Source organism: Pinus tabuliformis, chromosome X (assembly GCF_031772625.1).
Source record: "Pinus tabuliformis cultivar Carrire ecotype Pingquan chromosome X, CPIR1, whole genome shotgun sequence".
In the NCBI taxonomy this organism is placed as follows: domain Eukaryota; kingdom Viridiplantae; phylum Streptophyta; class Pinopsida; order Pinales; family Pinaceae; genus Pinus; species Pinus tabuliformis.
The window spans coordinates 574,740,716-574,746,715 of NC_142308.1; positions in this window are offsets into that span (position 1 = coordinate 574,740,716).

Below are 6,000 nucleotides of genomic sequence, written 5' to 3' on the forward strand. Positions count from 1 at the left end.
CCATATGTTTCTGCCATTTTCTCTAAAAGGGGCAAGCATATTGTGACTATGATATCATGTATTTTGGGCCTTACCACAGATGAATTTGTTGATGAGATCGTCCTAGCCTTCATGTCTATTTTCACCCCAGGAAAGCCTCCTGCTACTTTGTACAATTATGCCCAATTCATTGCCGAAAGGATGCATGAACAGTTTACCAGAATGCACAATGAGAGAGTATTCAAATACTCATTTGTATTATACCGTATGTTTTTTTATTATCAGTCAAACAAATTTCCCTTCACCCTCCAGAAGCTGGATACTAGAGGCCAGCCCAGGTCTGTTATATTTTGGACACCACTTTTCCACAAATATTCATCACCATACACCTACACAAAATTCATTGACTCTTTTGTCCATCCAGTCATGACCATGCTGATAGGAAGTCCTCCACCTAGAATAAGTCAAGAAATCAAAAGAGTCCTCCAATTGTCCAAGTAAATTAAAGTGGGAGATTGGTATCTTTACCAAAATCACATTGAAATAAGAATATATGGTTGCCATCTATCCCCATACAAACTCCCCAAATACCTCCCCATGAGTTTATTTGCTCTAGAGTATTATAGGCAGATAATGAACTGTGGCGAAGTCAACTTTGTCACAGCCTAGAAAAGAACTCAGTTCAAAGTACAAAATCAGTTAGGCCCTTTCATTTGCAATTCTAGAGAAGCAGGGTAGGAAGCAGATCAAATTCTGCAACAAATGAAGTTCCAAAACAGTTTCATGTGGAGATATGGCCCTCAAGGGTTTATGACTAAACTAAGACAAAAGGTCAAATTGGGGCCTTACATTCATTACCCCATACCAGAGATAGAAAGATATGCCAATCAATATGAGTGGTTGGAAAACAATCTCATAGACAGGGATAGTACAAAGGTAGATGTTGAAAATACCTTGTGTGATTCCGAAAGACAGCTTGATGAAAGCTCATTCCTGCAGGTACCATAGCAAGAAGCAACCATGAGTATCCCTGCTATTTTGCAGACTCCTCAGAATGAGGAAAAGAATCCCAAGAGGAATAGAGAGGGAACCTCCAGTTCAGGTATGGGCACTTCAAATGTGCAGTATGAAGCCAGCCAGAGAAAAAGGCCAAGCCTCAATCCTGTTTCATAACAGGAAGACATAGAAGGCTCAACATAAATAACTAATACTGAATTTTACATGAGCAAGGGCACAAATCCATCTGGAGAAACATAAGAGCCATCTACATCACAAACTCAAATGTTAGAAAGGCAGCTCAGTGTAGAAGTCTCCTCATTTAGTAGGCTTGCTGATAAAGATAAGGACATAAAGGACAGGTTCAAGGAAATCAAGATGAGAAATGAGAAACTGAAGGCACAGTCTTATGCACAATATCTCAAAATCACACCTACAAATCAAACCAGGTTTATGTCATCATTTGACATCAAGGAAGGAAAGATGCAAATGTCCTTCATAAAGCCAACTGTACAACAACCAAGGACATCAACAGATTTCAAGAAGATCAATTTTGAGATATTAGCAAGGGATATTCATCCCATTGACCAAATTGAATTTCACAAACAGGTTGGAGAAATGATTTACTCCACCCTTACAGGAAAAGCCATAGCTGCCCATCAGTTGCAAATTCATTGAACAACATATCAGCTTAGTATCAGTTGGAAAAGGCCTCCTCACAGGCCAAAGACACCAGAATCAAGTCTTTGGAAGACTTAGTGATTGAATTGGGACATGATCCCAAAGACATCAAAGCTACCGAACAACTGATCAAGAAAAAAAATGATGACATTGCAGCACTCAAAAAGCAATTGAAGATACCTTAGCTACAACATCCCTTGACATAGGGAATATTGGAAAATCAAACAAGGAATGAAGAGTTGATGGACTTAGTCCTCAAACTAAATGATTAGTTAAGGGAGACAGAGAAGGAATTGGGCAGTTTAATCCAATTGAAGCAAAGTGATCTCGGCACTACATCAGTGAATGTCATCCCAACAGTTACAACGGATGTTCCTTCCACATTGGCAACCTCATTGGCTCCCACAACTCCTATGGCCATAGCACAACCAGTTTCAAAAGAGTCTACATCAGCAACAATTTCATCAGGTGAAGAAGTAGCAAAGTTAGTTAGAGCTTTGGAAGAAATGTCCATACAGACAATAGAGATGAACAAGCTCAAAGAAAAGGTGACAAGCTTTGAAACTGATTACAAGCTTGCTAAAATCATGCGCAAAGAAGAAGTGGAAAAAGATGCCAGGATGAGTGAGAGATTGAAAGCCATGGAGAAGGACCTAACACTAAAGGAACCCCTTGGGTAGGCTAAGGAACTACTATGGGCCAATATCATTGACTCTGTCAATGATATTTGGCCATCTAATCAGGTGATTTTTGAACAGATAGACTTAATAAAGATGGCTATAGAGGCCATCCAAATAGTAAAAGAAGAATTAGGAGAAATGCCAGAAGATGCTACCAGAATTATCCAGTTCCTTAACAGTAAAAATAAGTATGAGCTTCAGGAATTGGAAATAGAAGACAAAACATAGACAATTTTGGAGGTGAGAAAGGTCCTCTCCAAGAGAAACTTAATGCTAAACTTGGAGGACAAGTGTCAGAATATGCAAGTAGCCATTGACAGATTTATGGCTAAGTTTCAAATTTTGAGAGAGAAAGGGTTACCCAGTCCCTTAGTGATAAATGAAAAGCTCATGACACAATAGGATTACAACAACAAAATCAGAGAGCTAGCAAAATAATAGGTCAATACATCATCAATCAAGGCATTTCCAATAGGCAAAGTACTCTATCAGACATTTGAAAACTTGTTTTACCTCCAACATGAGGTAAAACACTTGTTTATCAATAAGCCTACTTTTTCCAAGTACACCGAGGCAGATGAAATATATAGGAGGATGCTAAAAATCCAATTACCTGATGCTGAAGCATGGGAGAAATTAACTAATTTACTGTAAGAAATATGCAGTAAAAAGGTTAAAGTACAGTAAAAGTAAAACAACTAGGTAAAAAGATGAAGACAGATCAGCAGAGTTAAAGTGTATCAGTGTCAAAGTGTATCAGATGAAAGCCTAAAGTAAATGAAGCTTCCAGCGTAAAAGATCAAACAACAAAGCAACATAAAGGGCTAAAATCAAACCATAAAAGCCAGCAGTACCAAAATAAAAGGGACAACATGAAGCAGTTCAATAGTTGTCTCTATCTTCTTGCAAGAAGATATTTTTATTTCCTAGATTAAATCTCAAAATTAGTTTGAGATGTTTTGTAATAAAATTTTGTATAAGTACTTCACAATTCGAAGTATGTAGTGTGGATTCTATTAGACATTTCTATAGATGTTTTGATAAAGAAGACCCAGAAGGTTATTGTATCAGTTGATGAGCCAGCAAGCTGGATTGATTAATAAAGATCAGACTGTTCCAAGGATTCACGTGTTGAGCGAGTTTCAGACAAGTATTTTCATGTGTTTTTGTCATTTTCTCAAAGTTATTCATAATCTTATATGTGTTTCAATCTTAATGCTATAACTAGAGTGATATTTTAGAACTTGTTTAAATCACACTCTGTTTTAACAGTTAAGCATTTGAATGTTTTCTTCTGATGTTTATTTAAAGAATTCTTAATTGCTCTTTGATTTAGATTGATTTCATAAATAATCCAGGTTAAAGGATTCTTAACTTCCCTTTGATTTCAATTACCCCTTCCTTCCTCATTCATTATCTGGGTCTGAGAACTCTTTATTGCTCTCTCACCCCAAGTGAAACCCTTTCACCCCTCTGTCTCAAACATCTGAAATACACTCTACTATCTTGCCCTTGGAACATCCCCTTTATTGAGTTTATCCAGTCTTGCTTCCTTATCAGTTGACTCCATAGCCCAATGGTCCAAAAGACATCAATTTATCCATCTGTTTAAGAGATCCCACCACCCAATCTCAAACAAATAAAAAACCTCTTGAACATTCATAACTAGCCTTAAATCACATAACTAAAACAAAGTTAAATTATAAAGAGAGAACCCTCTCTAAGCATCAGGAAGGCTAGGTCCTGATCTCCAAAAGTGGATAGTGATTACCTTTGGTTTTTCCTTCTTATTACTTCAAAGGAATTTTCCGAGTGATAACAGGAGGGATGCATAAAACATAATTTATTTTATTTCCTATAAAATGTAATTATTTTCAAGCTCTAGTTGAACCAACACATTCAACCTTACTTCCATAATTTCTCAAACATCTTTATTGATATCTCTGGCATATGACCTCCATTTTGTATTTCATAGTGTTTTGCAGAGCTAAGATAAATGACTTTCTAGTGAAAGGCTATACATCCCCATGATCTACTTCCTTGGTGTCTCTCTTTTTCTTTTGATGGTGAACTACCCTTCGAATAACCTTGAGTAAAGGACGGAAATTCCAATGTTTGAAATTGATTCCAAACTCTTAGGGTAAAATCTTAATGGGTTTTCATCATTAATGTGTAAGGGTAAGTAGGCACTCTTTAGATTTCGAAAATTGGTTTCCAATTAGAAGAAAACTAGGTTTAAGCATAGACTAAAATCACTTTGTTGATGGGTGATAAGGAAAACACATTAACATGTACTTTGTTCAAAAACAAATTACCAAGGGTCATACAAAATTACTGACTGTAATTAACCTAATTGGGTATAATTGAGGTCAAAATGTCGCACTTTGAGAATGACCTCATCTTTCTACCAAGACATGGTACTGACCATGTATTTTGGATAGGGATTTTAAAACACAATTAAGAGGAGATTGTGTTGTCTATTTAGATGGACCACACTATCTATGCTAATTATCGATGTGATCCATGATGTTATGGAAGTGATTTGGAAAATAATAATAATAATTTCTACCCCAATGTCATGATGTATCAATAATTGGAAGAAAATCAAGAAATTATTAACTATTGACTCAAAGGTGGTATGCATATTAACAATGTCACTAATATACCATTTGGATGCCACCCAAATGAGGGTGCATTGGAATAACTTAAGTCATACATATTCCTCTATAATGTTATTAGAGAAACACCATTGAGAATATGTCATCGCATTATTGGATGGATCTTCTTTGAGTCAACCTTTGAATTTGGAAATGAATAAGGGAGGTTCTATAGGCATGGGTGGCCAGGTGGGTTATACTATATGTGATTGTTAATAAGCTTTTCCAAATCAAGTTGATTAAGGCTAGCCATGTATGTGAAGTTGGGTTGGTCATGTCCAACCATTGTAGATGGATGGGTTGTTATTGAGTTAGACAAGGTAGAGCTAAAAGAAGGCAATCTAGAAATATATGAGCCCAAAAAGGATGAGCCTGGATCAAGGTATGAGGGGGATGTAGCATGCCTTCTTAGAGAGAAATAAGAGTAGAAATACTTCCTTCTAAAATACGAGGGAGGCCATAAAGCCTAAGAGAATGCTTAGGTGTTTGAGGGCTTTATATATTTCCAAACCACTTATATCTCTCTAAGCTATAAGGTGATAGTGTGTAATGGTACCAAAAAATGATTTACTCAAAGAAATTGAACTTAAGCTAAAATCATGTTATTTAAATGTTTTGTAAGTGTATTTTAGTAATTAGGAATGTAAAGCTTTGATGTAGGATTTTCACCTGATATTTTGGAAAGGAAAATCACATTCTTACAACTTTATTGATCCCCAACTCAAATTACAATTGATCTTTCCTACAAATCTAAATGGGTGGTAATGAAATCCACTGAAGATGGTAAGTGGTGGTGTGATACAAATAATTATAAGGAAGCATTCTTGGGGTAGATATAATAAGACCACATATATTTGTCTCATGTGCTCAACAACCCATGGAAACCAAAAAGTGATAATATTAAGTTTTGGTCATTAAGACACCTCTTCATGGATTGTGGACAAGGGGTTAACAACCTATAATAGTTATTGGGTTAACACATAGGTTAAAATAATTGTGTGGCTCCA